Here is a 20,178-nt window from a genome sequence, read left to right as displayed (position 1 = left end):
CACTATAGAACACAACAGACAAATTAGTTCTTGAAATGTACAGTTAGGCCCACAAGTATTTGGACACTGACACAATTTTCATAATTTTGACTTTGTATACCACCACAATGGATTTGAAATAAAGCAGTCATTATGTGATTCAAGTGTAGACTTAAATCAGGTTTAATTTCAGGGATTTGCCAAAAGTATTGTATGAGCCATTTAGGAATGACAGCTATTTTTCTGCATAGCCAAACCCACAAACCCCCCATTTCAAGCCATTCCCAAACCCCCACCCCCTCATTTTAAGGGGATCAAAAGTATTTGGAGAAACCAAATATTGAAAATCCTTTACAGTTAATGACTGTCAGAGTGGATCCCATGGCCATCTTCAAGTGCTGGTTTTCCACCATAGTGATACTTTGCCAGGCCCTTACTGTAGCTGTCTTCAGTTGCTGCTTGTGTGTTGGATTTTCTGCCCTCAGTGTTGTCTTCAGTAAACGAAATGAATGTCCAATTGGGTTGAGGTCAGTTGACTGACTTGACCAGTAAAAAATATTCCACTTCTTTGCTTTGAAAAACACTTGGCTTGCTTTCAGAGTATGTTTTGTTGTCCATCTGTACTGTGAAGTGTTTTTCTATCAGTTTTGCAGCATTGGCTGAATATGAGCAAATAGTATAGCCCTGTATGCTTCAGAATTCATCTTACTGTTTCTGCCAGTAGTCATTCCCTCAATAAACACCAGTGACTGACTGCCATTGGCATCCATGAATGATCATGCCATAAACTGCCTCCACCATGTTTCTCAGATAATATAATAATTCATTGGATCATGGCCTGCTTCTTCTTCTCCATTCTCTTCTCTTTCCAACTTTCTGGTATACTGTATATTGATCTTAGTTTCCTTTGTCCAAAGAAAATATTTCCAGAACTGGACAGGCTTTTAAAAAATGTTTCCTGGTAAAGTCTTATCTGTCCTTCCTATGCTTGAAGTTTACCAGTGGCTTTCAACTTGTGGTAACCCCTCTGTCTTTACTTTCATGACTTTGGCAATGATAGGTCTACCTCCCAGATAGTGTTTTTGGTTTGGCTAAATGTTGTGAAGGGGTTCTTCTTCACCAAGGACAGAATTTTACAATCATCCAGAACTGTTGTTGTCTATGGTTTTCATCACAGAATTTCACCAGTGTGTTCCTTCTTTTTAAGAATGTATCATATGGTTGATTTGACCACTCCTTGTGTTTCTGCTGTCTCTCTAAAGGGTTTGTTTTGTCTCCTCAGCCTAATGATGGGCTGTTTTTACTTGTATGGAAAGTGCTTTGGACCTCATATTGAGAGTTCATAGTGACAGCTTCCAAATGCAAATTCCATACTTGGAATCAATTCCAGACCTTTTACCTGCTTAATAATTAATTAAATAATGAGGGAACTGTTTCAATCCAAATGTCCAAATACTTTTGAGCCCCTGGAAATGATGAGGCTGTGCAGAAAAATATATATCATTCCTAAACAGCTTATGCTATATTTTTGGTAAACCCTTTAAATTAATGCTGAAAGTCTACACTTCAATCACATTTTGATTGCTTTGTTTCAAATCCATTTTGGTGGTGTACAGTGCTAAAATTATGAAAATTGTGTCACTGTCCAAATACTTACAAATTCTGAACAAGTCCAAATTGTATTATGTAATATCATCTACTGTTGAATTCTGCTGTGTACTTGTAATATTACTATTGCACTATTGTATTGAGGATTACTTGTGTTTTGTTCTGTGTATTATATTGTATTTACCCCCTTTTTTTTGACACCCACTGGCATGCCCAGCCTACATGGAAAGGAGTCTCTCTTTGAACTGCCTTTCCCAAGGTTTCTTCCATTTTTTCATTACAAGGGTTTTTTTTTTGTTAGTGTTTCCTTGTCTTTTAAGAGAGTCAAGGCTTGGGGACTGTCAAAAGGCAGGGCCTTTTAAAGCCTGTTGCGGCACTCCTTGTGTGATTTTGGGCTATACAAAAATAAATTATATTGTGTATCGTACTGAACTTATGGACCTAACAATCTGTAACAAGGTGGTGGCTGTGGTGCACTCAACAAACGTACAGATCAAATACATTACCCAAACATGCATGGCCTGGGTTGCATCCAAAATAGTGCCGTGATGACATCACTCTTTAAAATGATAAAATAAATAAGCCAATGAGAGATACACATACAGAAATTTCAAAAATGAACTAAATCTCTTCTAGACGGATCAAAGCAAAGATTAATTTGGTTTTAATTTGAATTAAGCTACTAATATAAACACCACTGGTGGAGGAATTGCTTAATTAAAGGTCTAATTAGGCTCTCTATTGTTTTATCAATTGATTTTGATTTTGTTTAATGATTCTGGTTTAAGAGATATCCCACAACAGGAATTTTGAGTAGCTGTTACAAAACAATGCAATATTAGTTGGGATGAAACAATCTGCAATTTAAAAATCACGATGCTATAGCCTGGATTGTGCTTTTATTATTGAAGCAGGAAGTTCTGCTTCGAAATTTGGGATAAAATTAAAATCCCCTCTAGTTAGGATAAAAAAAAAAATCCTTGCTTTTCTGAAAAATTATCTGTTATTAACAAAGGCTATTGTTTTCTTTGTACACCAGGGGCCTCATGTATAAACGGTGCATACACACAAAAATATTGCATACCCCCATTTCCACACTCACTTCAAGATGATTGAAAACTAAACTTGGCATAAAGTTATGCACATTCTCACACCAGCCTTACTCTGTGTGTATGCAAGTTTCCCCTCGGGTTTGCAAATTGGTGGCATCCAGAGTCAAAGCAATGCTACTATTCCTGTGTGGTTTTCCATTCTTTTTTAGATTCATATACCTGACGCGGCTTTATCAAATACACAGAAATTAACTGCTTGTTGTCTATAAATTTAAGGCATCTTATTGTAATCAACCTGTAACAATATAATGGTCCACAGAATGGCCAAACTTTTCCAAATACCATAGCTGCTTTTACATTGTTAATCTAAGTGCACCACTCAGAGTATTTTAACCCACTGTATGTGAGTGTGGAATCACAGCTATACAGTATTGGATTGAAAAGTTCTATGGTGAGCTGTGTCAAGAGCGCCGAAGATTATTAGGATACAGCATCTACCCTGGAGAACAATTATAGCACACGCTGCATCGGCCATGCGCAGAGTCTATTTGCACTTCTCCCATTCGGCAAATGTTTCAGAGTCTTTCCTGCACGGACTTCGAGGTTCAGAAACAGTTTCATCCCAAGAGCTATAAATGCACTCAATCAGTCCATCAAGTGCTCCAGGTAGAACTGTTTATACTTAGAATTACAATTACCTCAGTGTAAACTTGCACCACAGCTGTAATATTACACAACCTGAGCCACTTTATGAACCTCTCCATTAGCGTCTTTTGTTTTGTAAATGTGTCAATCAGCGCAGGCAGCAAGCAGCCTGCTATCTCATCCCCCCCACTGCTGCTGCTCAATTTGGGAAAAAAGTTTCCCAGCTCAAGACTCTTTATCTGGTTGTGAGATGCCTGAAATTGTATAGGGTAAATAATATATCATTATCCCCCCGATCTGACACTACTGTTTTCAAATAAAGATGTGCTATAACAGAGCTGATCTGGAACTCGGATGAGGATGAGGGTTCTACATCAGAGGAAGAGAACAGAAGCCCTCCCCGCAAGAAACGTCTACTCACACTTAAGAATGACGCAGCTGCACCAGGCGCAAAGGTGAAAAATGGCACCGTTTGGATGCAGCAAGAGGTCGGGCGTCATCCTGCCAGTGAATCTGACACATGCATGTCCTGCAACGAAACAGCAGGGCATGCCGAGCTCACCAAGGTATGATGCAAAGTTCTGTTTGTGATTATGTTTTATGATGTCCTTTATATGAAAAACATTTATGTGTTACTTATGTAAAAGCCACATCGAGTTGTCATTTACCTATATTTATTTACTTATCTTTCTACAGTGTAAAGTCAAAGTAGACTGCAGAACTTCCTGTATTTGATCGACATAGGCATGCTGACAAAGTACATGTGCAATGTTACTTCTTATTCAGGAAAAGATCCCAGTCGTCGCACGGGAGAAAGACTTTCTGAGACTAAATTCATAAAGCTTATGAAACCGTTTCTGGACAAAGGCAGAATCGTAAGAACAGTTGCATAAAGTGTGACATGCTGACTATGTCAGCATGCAATGTGTCAATCAAACACAGGAAGCTCTGCAGTCAACTTGTGACTTTGTGCTGTAGGAAGATAAGTAAATAAATCAAGGTAAACAACAGTCGATCTGGCTTTTATATAAGTAACATATAAATAAATGTTTTTCATATAAAGACCATCACAAAACACAATCACCATCATGATTTGCCAAGCCAAGCTCGGCATGCCCTGCTATTTCGTTGAATGATATGCGTGTGTCAGATTCACTGGCAGGATGACGTCTGACCTCTTGCTGTATCCAAATTGTGCCATCTTTCGCCTTTACGCCTGGTGCAGCTGCGTTATTCTTATGTGTGAGTAGACGTTTCTTGTGAGGAGGGCTTCTGTTCTCTTTTATCGATGTAGAACCCTCATGCTCATTTGAGTTCACCTCTGTTATAGCACGTGTTTATTTGAAAGCAGCAGTGTCAAATTGGTGGGGAGCGTGAATGTGACTGAAAGAATAAAACTGAATACAAAAAAAAAAAAAACACTAACCTTTACGAGTACCATAAATTACACCGGCTGTTACAGACTCAAATCAAATGTATGTTTTTATTCTATAATAGTAACAATAAAAGCAACTCACTACTCAAAACAGTAATTCTAGGAGGTGCCCAGAATCAAACCGGCAACCTCTTGATTATGAGTCAGCAGTTCTTACTACTGCACCAAGGATTGCGCCCATGAGTCAAGGTATAGCTGCGATTTTTGTGAGACGATTTACCACAAATTACCGTACAGACCGGTTTCGAATCCCGCTCGTGGCACATTACTGAATAGAAGAAAATACAGGTAAAATTACAACGAACTGCCAGGGACCTAAAAAATATTTTGTTGTAATGAAAATTTCGTAGTAATGAGATTCTGTATTTATCACTATAGTGCTTTCTTTAACTTGTGTCCTAGCATTTGCAATCATTTCAAAAGCTTCTTTCACATTAATTTTAATCTCCTCCTGTCTACAAGTAATGCTGACAAGAATTTTTCTCAGCATTTCCTTGAAATAATACACTTTCAGGCTGAGTGATGCCCAAATCCAATGGCTGATGCACTGCTGTGCAATTGGGTGGGAGGAATTCAACTCGAACATTATCTAAATGTGGAAGCATGTTGTGGGCAGCACAGTTATCAATCAGAAGCCAAAACATCCTTTTCTTCTTCTTCTTCATATTGTGAGGTTTCTGAACTCTTTTGGGACCAACCCCCACCCAATGGGACGACACGCTGAAGTGCGTCCTGAGGTGCAATCACCACGTCTGTGGAAGATTGTTCGTCCGTTGCTGGGGCAGGGCAACAGCAGGCTCACAGCGCTGCAGAGAAGTGCCACAGAAGCAAATCCTAAAAGATTGTGGTCACGCTATAAGTCCCTGTCTTGCACCCCAAAACATGAGGATGAGTCTCCGTACTTAAGCAAAACCAGCTTTATTCAGCTTGAAACAGGGACAGTAGGTTTATTTATTGTAGCGTGATCTACCACTCTCCTACACACAGACACAGCAGTTAGGCAAGGTTGTGGCTAGGTTAGTGGCCAAATAATACTGTTCCCTGCATTTACAATGTTCCTTGCATCATCCATCGAGATCTTTTCTGTTTGCTTTGGCGGCAAGCTGCAGCAGAGCTGTGAACCTGCTGTTGCCCCGGCAATGGATAAACAAACAGTCTTCCACAGATACGGTGATCGCACTTCAGCGTGTTGTCCAGTTTGGGGAGGTCCCAAGAGAGTTTAGAAACCTCACATTTTCTTGAATGAGTGGCGCATTAATAGGAATGTTTCTTGAACGAGCATCACTGAACCACAAAAAAACTTCTTTATCGACGTCTTGCAGCAGTTTGCATATGTTTGCAACACGAGATTTTTTTTGCTTTTTTTGCTCAGTTGTCAGTGTTGATGGCGAAATTCCAAATTCACTGGCAATGTCTTTTTTTTTCTAATATGAAATGTCGTTTATTCATGTCTGCCATTTCTATAGGAGGGTGACAATGAGTTAAATTCCAATGGATGTTTATCAAATGTGATGACCAATAAGCAAAAGGTATCACTGAAAACCACAGAAAACAAAAATTGCACAAAAAAAAAAAAACAGTACAAGGAAAGTTTGAAGAAAGAAAAAAAATTTACCCTGTTTCAGTTTGGGGATCATTGTGCACAACTGAGCTGTGACCACAGAACTAACTCTGCTCTGTGGATGATTCATTTAGGCATTTTAAAGCCTTTTTGGCACTTCGTTGTAATGAAAATATCTGCTGAATGTATTTCGTAGTACCGAGATTTCAATAGATTTGTGTCATATGGGGAAACTGTCAGGACCATATAAATACTTTGTTGTAATGAAAATTTAGTTGTAAAGATATTCATTGTAACATAATTTTACCTGTATCTCTAAAATAAATTAAAAAAAAAAAAACTTTCTTGTCTACGAACGGTACTTTGAATCCTGCATTGCAGATGTACAGTAGTTGTTTGTTTTTCTTTTTTGATGAAACAAAACCCTTTAATGAATCATTAATTTGTCAAGGAACACATGGACAACAAGCATAGTTAAATATCACACTTAAACAAACTGCCTGCCCATTCTATTAAATCCATCCATCCATCCATCCATTTTCCAACCCGCTGAATCCGAACACAGGGTCACGGGGGTCTGCTGGAGCCAATCCCAGCCAACACAGGGCACAAGGCAGGAACCAATCCCGGGCAGGGTGCCAACCCACCACAGGACACACACAAACACACCCACACACCAAGCACACACTAGGGCCAATTTAGAATCGCCAATCCACCTAACCTGCATGTCTTTGGACTGTGGGAGGAAACCGGAGCGCCCGGAGGAAACCCACGCAGACATGGGGAGAACATGCAAACTCCACGCAGGGAGGGCCCGGGAAGTGAACCCGGGTCCCCAGGTCTCCCAACTGCGAGGCAGCAGCGCTACCGACTGCGCCACCGTGCCGCCCATTCTATTAAATCATGATTACAAAAAATAATAATGCATTTCACTTATATAGCACAATAAAAATGAAAGCACAATAAGAATGAATAAAGAATAGTGCACAGCCTTGTGTTTGTATGTATTTATAAAATTTGGGAAGTAACATATTCTAGTTGATGTGGACATTTAATTAATTTGAAGTAGGTTAAAATAAATATTTGAAAATATTGGAAAGGGAAATGTTTATATACTTAGCATGAAACAGCTATATTTGTTCTAATATATATAGTCACAAACTCCACAAAGAGCCATAGCAAGGTTTGGGGCAGACACCCGTATATTTGGTTTCCTGGCTGCAAATTGACATTAAATGATAGCACAGCTGTGCACAAAACAGAGTCCAAAACAGAACTGAGGGAATAGGGAAAAGGTGGAGGCTTTTAAAGGGGAAGACAGGAAGTGAGGTCAAAGGGCTCATAAGGGTCTTCAGCCATAGGCTCGAGCCCAGACGTGACATCACAGGGGCCGGAGCCGGCAAGGTCTTCTTCCATAGGCTCAGACCCGGAAGTGACGTCAAGAGGGCCAGGTGGAATCTCCCGTGAATGGTCTGCAGGAAAAGGAGAAAGAGTCAGTGCACTCTGCCACATCCCGATCTGATTCGGAATTGCCCTTACTCAAGCCCTTTAGCTGCCTTCAATGCTCATGTGTGTGACTCCAATGCTCATGTGTGTGACTAGGACCCCCTCTCAGCCCAGACCCGTCGGGTCGGGCGACCCTAATCGACAGATTGTGAACCCGAAAAAGAGCATCAGCATTGGCGTGAAGAGAGCCCCGACGATGAATGAGCGAAAACTTGTATGGCTGGAGGTCAAGAAACCACCGAGTGACCCGTGGATTTGACTCCTTGTGCAGGGCCATCCATTGTAAAGGTGCATGGTCCATGACAAGGGTGAATTCCCGTCCCAACAGGCAATACCTCAGCTGAGTAATTGCCCATTTAATCACCAAAGCCTCCCTCTCCACCGCTGCATACCTGTTCTCCTGGTCCAACAGTTTCCGGCTCAGGAACATGGGGTGTTCCACACCATCAACGCTTTGGCTCAGCACGGTCCCCATGCCTGTGTCCAAAGCGTCCGTCTGGAGAATGAAAGGTAAAGAAAACTTAGGTGCTTTCCAAATAGGTGCAGCGCCTTGCTTTTCAGTCCATACCACAATGTTTGGGGCCCTCTTCTTTGTCAAATCAGTCAAGGGCGACGCTTTCTCCGAGAACCGGGGCACAAACTGGCGGTAGTACCCCACTAACCCGAGAAAGGCTTGGACCTGCCGCTGGGTTCGCGGGTGGGGCCATTTCAAAATGGCATCCACTTTGGAGCTCTGTGGCTTTACGGTACCCCGACCCACCAGGTAGCCTAAATACTTGGCTTCACTCAATCCAAAGAAACATTTCTTGGGATTAATCCGAAGCCCGGCCTCACCAAGTGTCCGCAATACCGCTTTTACCTGCTGTAGGTGTTCCATCCATGTGCTGGAATAGATGACTACGTCATCCAGGTAGGCAGCACTGTATGAGTTATGAGGTCTGAGCACTTTGTCCACCAGACGTTGGAAGGTTGCCGGAGACCCATGTAACCCAAATGGAAGGACACAATACTGCCAGTGTCCGTTAGGGGTGCTAAACGCGGTCTTAACCTTCGTGGAGTCCAGTAAAGGAACTTGCCAGTACTCCTTTGTCATGTCCAAAGTCAAATATTGAGCTTGTCCAAACCTCTCGAGGAGGTCGTCCACTCTTGGCATTGGATAAGCATCAAATTGGGAGACTTGATTAAGTCGACTGAAATCGTTGCAAAACCTATAACTCCTGTCAGGCTTAGCAACCAATACAATGGTCTAGGGACTGTGACTTTCCTCGATTACTCCTAGTTCCAGCATGTGCTTGATCTCAAGCTCCACTTCAGCTCTTTTTGCCTCTCGAAGACGATACAGACGTTCGCGGACTATAACCCCGGGCTCTGTTACAATGTCGTGCTCAATCAGAGAGGTCCTTCAGGGGTTTTCACTCACTACCTCCGGGACGGACAGGATAACTGTGTCCAGCTCCCGTTGCTATCTGGGACTTAAATCCGCACCGAAGTTAAGGCTAGCCGTGTGAGCAAAGAGCAAGCGGGGCTGACCGGAGGAGGGATCAGGATCCCTTTCCTTCCACAATTTCAGCAGATTTACATGATAAACCCGCTGCCTCGGCCGACAATTGGGTTGACTCACCAAATAGTCGACGAGTCCTTTTCTCTCCTTAACTTTGTAGGGACCTTGCCAATGGGCAAGTAACTTAGATTGGGAGGTAGGTACTAGGACCATATTGCAATCTCTCAGGCGGAACTCCCAGAGAGACGTGCCACGGTCGTAATATCGGGCCTGTGTTGCTTGTGCCTCTTCCATGAGACTTTTAAGGAGGGTCTGAATTTTACCAAATCTATCTCGTAATTGTGCAATATATTTCAATATATTTGTAGAGGGAAGAGCCTCTTCTTCCCATCTTTCTTTTAAGATATCTAATATGTCCCAGGGTTGTCACCCATAAAATAATTCAAAAGGGGAGAACCCTGTGGAGGCATGTGGGACTTCCCGATAGGCAAAAAGGATGATGGGGAGGAGCTGATCCCAGTTCCTTCCATCCTTGTTGACCACCTTACGAAGCATTTGTTTGAGAGTCTGATTGAATCTCTTTACCAAACCGTCGGTTTGAGGATGATATACTGTGGTCTTTAGATGCTTTATTTTAAGTAACCTGGCAGTCTCCTTGAACGTCTCTGAGGTAAAAGGTGTCCCTTGGTCTGTCAGGACTTCCTTAGGGATGCCGTCACACGCAAAGACCCCTACTAATTCCCGTGTGATGGCTTTAGAAGTAGCTGAGCGCAACAGAACAGCTTCAGGATATTTGGTAGCATAATCCATGAGGAATATAATGTACTTGTGTCCTTGGGCTGATGGCTCTAGGGCTCCGACTAAATCGACCCCAATTCTGTGAAAGGGGACATCAATTTAGGGGAATGGGAACAAGAGGAGCATGGTCCTTCCTAGGAATTTGTCGCAATTGACAATCCAGGCAGGAAGTGCAAAAGCGACAAACCTCCTCATTGATTCCCGGCCAATAAAAGCGGAGCTTGATCCGCTCCAGGGTTTTCTTGGTGCCCAAATGGCCACCTAGGAGATGCTAACTCACAGACAATGCTGCCGGAAGGTCCGCGGGATTAGCAGTAGCCTTCTCTCCTGCCCGTCATGCTGTGCTACGCGATTCAGAAGGTCGTTTTCCAACACAAAGTGAGGACCCTGTGGCATCGACTGGTGAGTATGCTGGCCGTTGACCAGGACCACTGCATTTTTGGCAAACTTAAGGGAATCGTCATTCCACTGCTCCCTTTTAAAAGAAGCCAGCGTATCTCTAAATTGAAACTGCAAAAGGGAGAGAGGGTCTGGGCCAACCTCTAGGGGCGTGGTTTCCTCCCGTTTTGTCTCGGTGCTGGTGGATGACGTATTGGCACGTGACGGTCCGGGAGTTGCCTCGTCACTCAGGGAGGCCGCTTCATCTCTCTCCGCCGGCTGGTTACACAGCATGGAGGCAGCTTGAGACGGCTCATCCATGTCTACAACTAGGCCTAAGTTAAACCCAGGAGTGGTATGTGTCTCACCACTTTTCATTTTAGACCAGTCCCGCACCAGTATCACCGGATGTGACATTCCTGACATTCTCATCACCAAACTGGTCACTCTTGGCCTCCCCCCTCTCACATGTGTCTGGGTAAAAGACTTTCTTACCAACCGGCTTCAGACTGTGAGACTCGGACCCCACCGCTCCTCCACTCGCACACTGAACACCTGTACCCCGCAAGGCTGTGTGCTGAGCCCCCTTCTGTACTATCTCTACACCCACGACTGCAGTCCGGCCCACAACAACAACCTCATCGTCATGTTTGCTGATAACACCACAGTGGTCGGAGTCATCTCAAAGGGAGACTAGGCAGCTTACAGAGAGGAGGTCCTGAAGTTGGCAGCCTGGTGTTCAAAGAACAATCTGGCTCTGAACACCAGGAAAACCAAGGAGATCATTGTCGACTTCAGGAGGCACAGCACCGACTTAGCTCCCCTTTACATCAACGGCGAGTGTGTGGAGAGGGTCCATACGTTCCGGTTTCTTGGCGTCCTTATCTCCTCTGACATCTCCTGGACAGACAACATCACAGCAGTCATCAAGAAGGCTCAGCAGCGGTTACACTTCCTGAGGGTCCTCAGAAAGCACAACCTGGACTCCAACCTGCTACTGACCTTCTACCGCTCGTCCATCGAGAGCCTGCTGACGTATTGTATCACAGTATGGTACGGCAGCTGTACCATGGCAGACAGGGAGAGGCTTCAGCGAGTAGTAAAGGCAGCACAGAAGATCATCGGCTGCCCTCTCCCCTCCTTGATGGACATTTGCACCTCCTGCTGTCTCAGCAGAGCAAAAACATCATCAAGGACAGCTCCCACCCTGGCTCTGATCTGTTTGACCTGCTGCCCTCAGGGAGGCGCTACAGGTGCATCACAACAAGGACAAACAGACTCAAGAACAGTTTTTTCCCAAAAGCCATAACCATTCTAAACTCACACATGCACTGACTACACAGTCTAACCCCCCAACCCCTGGACTTCCTTCTATCCATCAACTGTGCAATATCCGATATCTAAATGGTACTGAATAATAACTGTGTAATATCTGTATACTGTACAATATCGTTACTCTCAGGGTCCAACATGCACTACTCACTGCACATGATCATCATTATTGTGCAATATTTAAATTATGTGCAATAACCCAGTAGTGCAATAGTTATTTATTCTTTCCAGTATTTAAATAATGTGCAATAACTCAATTTAGTTATTATTCTTTCCATTTGTATATAGCGTCGCAGAACTTTTTTTGCAACTTTTTGCACCATTTGTTTATTTGTTTATTTACTTGTTGTGTTCTACATATATGTCTGCACTGAAGCAGCTGCTTTTAATCTCATTGTACATGTGTATAGTGACAATAAAAGGCATTCCATTCTATTCTATTCTATTCTATTCTATGTGGTGGATTCGGGAGGACGGCCATGGTTAATTTCCATACCAATCCTCCGTAACTGATGACACAAGTGGCGGACCTGTACCAGCAGATTTCTCCGTGGACACAGGTTATACTGGTCTTAATCTTTAACCACTGTCACGGCAGCACAAACCGGTGGGCAACAATGGTAATGTTGCTGCCAGAATCAAACAAGGCAGTGGTCTTGTACCCATTTACGATCACCACGCTTGTGTGTGGGCCCGCCAACGGGTTAGTCAGAGCACACTAACCCCTCCTCCCCCTCCACCTGCATTCCTCCTAGCTCCCAAGCGGTTTGTGCGCCCACGACTTTGGGGACGTTGGCACAAGCTCTGGGTTGTACGGGGTTAGGTTTTGGGATGTACTCCGGCTGAGTTTGACTAAGGGACGATTCTGCTCCCTCAGATTGTGAGGCCGTCCTATGTGTCTCCAGGAGCTCTATGAGCTCTGCCATGTTCTTAAAGTGTTTACCCCAGACCTGCTGGGTGAAGCCACGGGGTAATGCTTTCAGGAGCAGGTAGCAGGCCACCTGCTCTATTATTTGGTAGAACTTGTTCTCCTGTGGCTGTAGCCACTGCCCTACCCTTGCCCATAAGTACCAGGCTTGTTGAGGAGTCGGCCGATCTGGGTCCAACCTCCAGTTTCTTACTCTAGTCACCTGCCAGTCTGAGGCACTCCTAGGTGGAAATTTGGGTTCTGGCTTCACAGGGAGGCGGACACTCTCCTCCAAGAGAGCATAATAAGCCCCTTTTGCCTCCCCCCTCTGGAGCAGCCCAGTTCTGTGAGCCCCTCCCGCACACTCCCTGGCCTGCCTAGGTTGCCTAGTGAAGCATGCCGGGAGCAGAGCTCGTACTGGGTATCTCCGAACCACGGGACACCCTACCCGCCTGAAAACTCTGGTACGCTCCAACCTGGGGTACATTGCAGGTCTTATCCCCTTCTCTTCTGGGACCTTTCCATCCTGCCAACTACGCCACTGTCACAAACTCCACAAAGAGCCATAGCAAGGTTTGGGGCAGCCACCCGTATATTTGGTTTCCTGGCTGCAAATTGTCGTTAAATGATAGCACTGCTGTGCACAAAACCGAGTCCAAAACAGAACTAAGAGAATAGGGAAAAGGTGGAGGCTTTTAAAGGGGAAGACAGGAAGTGAGTTCAAAGGGGTTGGGCTCATAACGGTCTTCAGCCATAGGCTCGAGCCCGGATGTGACATCACAGGGACTGGAGCCGGCAAGGTCTTCTTCCATAGGCTCGGACCTGGAAGTGATGTCAAAAGGGCCAGGTGGAGTTTCTCATGAATGGTCTGCAGGAAAGGGAAAAAAAGAGTCAGTGCACTCTGCCACATCCCGGTCTGATTCGGAATTGCCCTCATATATATATGATGCGACTTCTCTTGTAGTACAGCGGTAAGAATTGCTGACTCCTATCCCAAAGGTCATGGGTTCGAGCCTTCCCGTGTCCCCAAATAAACGTTTTGAGTAGTGAGCTGCTCTTATTGTTACTATAATTGTGTACAATAAAAACATACATTTGATCTGAGTTAGTAACAGCCGGTGTAAATGTATGGTACTTGTAAAGGTTAGTGCTTTTTTATTCAGTTTTATTCTCTCAGTCGCGTTCACGCTCGTCTCAATCTGACACTGCTGTTTTCAAATAAAGACATGCTATAGCAGAAGTGAACATACGAGTGAACATCTACATCAGAGACAGAGAACAGAAGCCCTCCACGTAAGAAACGTCCACTCACATACAGTATAACAACAATGCAGCTGCACCAGGCGTAAAGGCGAAAGATGGCACCGTTTGGATGCAGCTAGAGGTCCAGAATCACCCTGCCAGTCAGTCTGACCCACACCTGTTCTAAATGAAACAGCACGGCTTACAGAGCTCGCCAATGTATCATGCAAAGTCCTGTTTGTGATTACAGTGTATCCGGAAAGTATTCACAGTGCATCACTTTTTCCACATTTTGTTATGTTACAGCCTTATTCCAAAATGGATTAAATTCATTTTTTTCCTCAGAATTCTACACACAACACCCCATAATGACAACGTGAAGAAAAGTTTACTTGAGGTTTTTGCAAATTTATTAAAAATAAAAAACTGAGAAATCACATGTACGCTGTGAATACTTTCCGGATGCACTGTATGTTTTGTCATGGTCTTTACATAAAAAACATTTATGTGTTACTTATATAAAAGCCAGATTGTATGTTGTTTACCTTGATTTATTTACTTATCTTCCTACAGTGTAAAGTAACAAGTAAACTGCAGAGCTTCATGTGTTTGATCAACAAGGGCATGCTCACAAATTACATGTGTAATGCCACGAAAAATGCCTGTTGACACTTCAGAACGCGAGCAATGGTACGAGAATGCAATCAGACTTCTTTTTTGGGCACATACACCATCCAGATATAAGTACTAGCGTGGAGAGTCGCTCGCTTACTGAAGAGTCTGTAGCTGCAGGTGTAAGCTGCCATCACACTTTTGCCGTCACTGTACTTTGTATATAAAAGCCAGATCGAATGTTATTTACCTTGATTTATTTACTTATCTTTGATCGACACAGAATTGCTGACACAGTAAGTGTACTAAAGTGACTTTAGTGATCTTTTCCTGAATAAGATCAAACACAGTTGCGTAGGGTGCAGCAGGAGCTTCCATCTTCAGCTTCTACACCTACACCGGCAGTTACGGACTCAAATCGATTGTATGTTTTTGTATAATATTATTGTATAATAGTATATTGTATAATAGTAACTATCAGAGCAGCTCACTACTCAAAACGTTTATTTGGGGAAACTGGAAGGCTTGAACCCACGACCTTTGGAATAGTAGTCAGCAGTTCTTATTGCTGTACTACCAAAGAAGTCGTGACAACAAACCACATTAACCTGATTTCTTTTTCTTCGGTTAGTCTTGAATAAAAGCGCACTTGTTCTGTTATATTGGTATGTTTTGTGAAAATGCTTATTTGGACTTCAGTCTTCACACATTGTACACCTCATGTTAAAATTTTGTCGTTAGTACTAAAACATGAAAAAAGTTTGCCTTTTAGGTATGTGTTCCAACATTTGCATTTTCTGTCATCCTACATTTACATAGATCTTTGCAGACACGGAACACACATGAAATGCATGTTTTCCAAATAACGATATTTATACTATAGTACTTCACTCCCAGATAAACAAGGCTTGAGCTGGGACAGCTTTTTGTCGTTTCTGTGGTGGAGGGAGGATGGCGCAGCAGGCTGCTTGGGCTTATCGACACATTTACAACACAAAAGACGCTGACGGATAGGTGCGAACGGATTTAAGGTGGGCCGAGTTTGAGTTTTTTCATAGGCTTTGGTAATTCTAGTGTTAAAAAATGGCTTATTGATGTATATTGGAATGTTTTAAAATAAAAAGAGAAGCTTAGGAAGAATATTAATCTTAACAATGTTAATTCTTCCAGTTAAAGTGAAGGGTTGACCATCTATGCAAATCTTGCTTAATTTTTTCCATACAGACGGCAAAATTTTGTTGATAAAGAGCTTTATGTTTAGTTGTGATGATAAAAGGCAAGATGTCCTATATAAGCAAGAGTGAAAGGGAAGATCTACAGGATGGTAGTGAGACCAGCTATGTTATATAAGCTGGAGACAGTGGCAGTGACCAGAAAGCAGAAGACAGAACAGCAGTGGCAGAGTTAAAGATGCTAGGATTTGCATTGGGTATGATGAGAAATGACAGGATTATAAGTGAGGACATTAGACGGTCACCTCAGGTTGGACAGTAGGGAGACAAAGTCACAGAGGCGAGATTGTGTTGGTTTGGACATGTGTAGAGTAGAGATGCTGGCTATATTGGGAAAAGGATGCTAAGGATGGATCAGCCAGGTAAGAGGAAAAGAGGAAGGCCTAAGAGAAAATTGATGGATATAATGAGAGAGGACATGCAGATGGTGGGTGTAGTGGAGCAAAATGCAGAGAACAGTTATTCCACTGTAGTGACCCCTAACAGGAGCAGCCGAAAGAAGAAGAAGAAGGATTAAGAAAAGGAACTTAACCCTCTGACAAGTCAAATCAGTAATCAGGCAGGAGAAAAAGCTTGTCCATCTGCACTATTTATTACTCTTCAGCTAATGCTTGAACAGGGAGCATTCTTCTGCTGGGGTGTCAAACTCCAAGCCCGAAGGGCCACAGTGGCTGCAGGTTTTTATTCTCTTTTCCTAATCAGTGACCACTTTTCACTGCTAATTAATTTGTTTTCCCTTCATTTTAATAGCGTTGTTTTTAAAGATTCAGTCTTCTGAATTTATTCATTTCTTCATTAAACGACAGTCAAACAGAAATGAGATGTGAAACGAGCCAACAGATGACCAGCTAAATTGGGTCTTCAGACTCCAACCAGTTTCTTAATGAGAAGCCGATTCTTGCTATTAATTAAACCCGTTATTTAATTCCATGGCCTATTGCTGTTCTCATTCTGCCACAGCAGACATTACCAAAGCTGTTGATTTTCTGTTTTTGTAAGAACACCATCAAAATGTCTTAGTGACCTGCGAGATCAACCTCACTGAGACCTTATCCTTTCTTTATTTTCAGATATTGTGTGATGGGCACAGGTGAGCTGGTCATGTGGCGGCTCGTTTTGTGTCTCATTATTGTTTGGTGGCTAATTAAGGATAAAGAAATAACTGAGGGGCCTGAGTCAAGTTAATTAAAACTAAAGAAAAAGAAGTTAATTAGCAGCAAAAACTGGTCACTAATTAAGAATGTGATTGGAATGAAAACCTGCAGCCACTGCAGCACTCTAGGACAGGAGTTTGACATCCCTATTCTACAGCATGATTAGAATCGTCTTGAGTATTAAAGGTGTAGGTCTATTTTATAAGCATATTTTATAACATCAATGTTAATATAGAATAGAACTATAATTGTTATTTTATATTAGCATTTTTGTAAATAAAATCAAACCTACTACTCATTTGTTTTTACAGGTTTTATTTATATATATATATATATATATATATATATATATATATATATATATATATATATATATATATCAATACTGATATGGACTGGGTAATGTGTTAGGAACAAAAGGATGCCACATCATTTGATGGAAATGAAAATTATCAACCTACAGAGGGCTGAATTCAAAGACACCCCGAAAATCAAAGTGAAAAAATTATGCAGCAGGCTAGTCCATTTTGCCATAATTTCATTGCAGCAACTCAGAATCATACTTAGTAGTTTGTATGACCCCCACATGCTTGTATGCATGACTGACAACGTTGGGGCATACTCCTAATGAGACGACGGATGATGTTCTGGGGCATCACTGAGCTCCTGAACAGTCTGACGTGTAGTCTGACCTGGAGGTGTCGAATGGCCCGAAACATAATGTCCCAGAGGTGTTTTATTGGATTTAGTTCAGGTGAGCATGGGGACCAGTCAATGGTATCAATTCCTTCATCCTCCAGGAACTGCTTGCATACTCTTGCTACATGAGGCTGGGCATCGTCGTGCACCAGGAGGAACCCAGGACCCACTGCAACAGCATAGGGTCTGACAATGGGTCCAAGGATTTCATCCCAATACCTAATGGCAGTCAAGGTGCCGTTGTCTAGCCTGTAGAGGTCTGTGCCTCTCTCCATGGATATGCCTCCCCAAACCATCACTGACCCACCACCAAACCAGTCATGCTGAATGATGTTACAGGCAGCATAACGTTCTCCACGGCTTCTCCAGACCCTTTCACGTCTGTCACATGTGTTCAGGGTGAACCTGATCTCAGCACAGTGCACCAGTGGTGGACCTGCCAATTCTGGTATTCTATGGCAAATGCCAATTGATCTCCACGGTGCTGGGCATTCAGCATAGGGCCAACTACAGGATGTCGGGCCCTCAGGCCACCCTCATGACGTCTGTATCTGATTGTTTGGTCAGAGACATTCACACAAGTGGCCTGCTGGAGTTCATTTTGTAGGGCTCTGGCTCTGGCCCAAAGGAGCAGGTACCGGTCCTGCTGATGGGTTAAGGACCTTCTATGGCCCTGTCCGGCTATCCTAGAGTAACTACCTGTCTCCTGGAATCTCATCCATGCCCTTGAGACTGTGCTGGGAGACACAGCAAACCTTCTGGCAATGGCACGTATTGATGTGCCATCCTGGAGAAGTTGGACTACCTGTGCAACCTCTGTAGGGTCCAGGTATCGCCTCATGTTACCAGTAGTGACTTTGACTGTAGCCAAATGCAAAACTAGTAACAATAAACAGTCAGAAAAGATGAGGAGGGAAAAATGTCAGTGGCCTCCACCTGTTAAACCATTCCTGTTTTGGTGGTCATCTCATTGTTGCCCCTCTAGTGCACCTGTTGTTAATTTCATTAACACCAAAGCAACTGAAACTGATTAACAACCCCCTCTGCTACTGAACTGACTAGATCAGTATCCCAGAAATTTCACTGACTTGATGCTATACTCTGATTTAAAAGTGTTCCTTTAGTTTTTTTGAGCAGTTTATATGTGTGTATATATATATATATATATATATATATATATATATATATATATATATATATATATATATATATATATATATATATATATATACACATATATACTGTATTTTGCGCACCATAAGGCGCACTGGATTGAAAGGCGCACTCTCAATTGCGGGGCTTATTTCTGTACCCATGACGCTCGCAACTTCACTTTGAACGCCCTCTTTGCACCGATGTCCAGCAGTTGGAGTTCTTTTGTTAATCCTCCCGGAATGATGGCAAGCTCCATATTCATTTGCTTCACTTGGTTTTTCACAGTATCAGTGATATGGGCACGCATGGAGTCGCAGATCAACAAAGACGGTAATGCATGGAAAAACCCGCCCAGTCTCTTCACATACACCTCTCTCAGCCACTCTCTAATTTTCTCCTCGTCCATCCAGCCCTTTGGATTGGCCTTAACGATGACTCCGGCTGTAAACTTTTCTTTTGGCAGCGTCTTCCTCTTAAAAATGACCATAGGTGGTAGTTTCTGTCCATTACCGTGGCAACCAAGAACAACAGTGAAACCTGACTTCTCATGCCCCGTGGTGCGTATGGATACCGTGCTGGTCCCCTTTTTCTCCACAGTATAGTTCACGGGGATGTCAAAAGTGAGAGGGACCTCGTCCATGTTGGTGATGTGGTTGGGCTGGATTTTTTTGTCGGTAATCTTGTTGCTGCAGTAGGTGCGGAAGATGGTCAGCTTTTCTTTGTAATCCGCTGGCAGTTGCTGTGCTACGGTAGTTCGTGTGCGGATGGCGAGATGGCGCCTTTTCATAAAACGAAAGCACCAAGACGGACCTCCTTGAAAGTGTTCGAGCTTCATGTCTTGTGCTATCGTTATTGCCTTCAGTCGAATGGTGACTGTAGAGACGCTTCTCCCGGCTGCTCTTTGTTCAAGAATCCATTGTTCAAGTTGGTCTTCCAACTCTGGCCACCTCGCCTTGTTCCCACGGAAATTCTGTTTTGTCTTTTTAACTTGGCGCAATTCATTCTCCTGCTTCCTCCACTTCCGAACCATAGATTCATTGATTTTGAATTCTCACGCTGCTGCTCTATTCCCATTTACAACCACGTAACTGATAGCCTGTAGTTTGAATTGTGCATCGTAAGCATGTCTCTTCTCTGATGCCATTTTCAGGGTCCTTAGCCAAACAAATGTTGTTTCGCAGCGCACCAGTAGTACAATACACCTACCTACCGTAGGCGTGGCGGAGGTAAGCATACGTCTGTACGTGGCTTTACGTAATGTTCTGCAATTGGTTTATCGCTGCCAGCGTACGTAGTGTACGTATTACTACGTCCCTATGTCGGCAGGAAATGGTCCGACAGTCAATCAAGCGGAGTGCTTACTAAAATGCACAACAACATTT

General features: G+C 43.2%; 1 protein-coding gene across 5 annotated transcripts in view; it reads left to right on the top strand.

The window, feature by feature from the left end:
- Positions 1-20,178, top strand: part of LOC114641433 (TIAM Rac1 associated GEF 1) — a 471,138-nt gene that overhangs the window by 318,736 nt on the left and 132,224 nt on the right. The window lies entirely within an intron of this gene.

The sequence above is a fragment of the Erpetoichthys calabaricus genome, chromosome 4 (genome assembly GCF_900747795.2).
Source record: "Erpetoichthys calabaricus chromosome 4, fErpCal1.3, whole genome shotgun sequence".
In the NCBI taxonomy this organism is placed as follows: domain Eukaryota; kingdom Metazoa; phylum Chordata; class Cladistia; order Polypteriformes; family Polypteridae; genus Erpetoichthys; species Erpetoichthys calabaricus.
The sequence above is the reverse complement of the archived record's forward strand: the minus strand, read 5'-3'. Positions and strand labels throughout refer to the sequence as shown.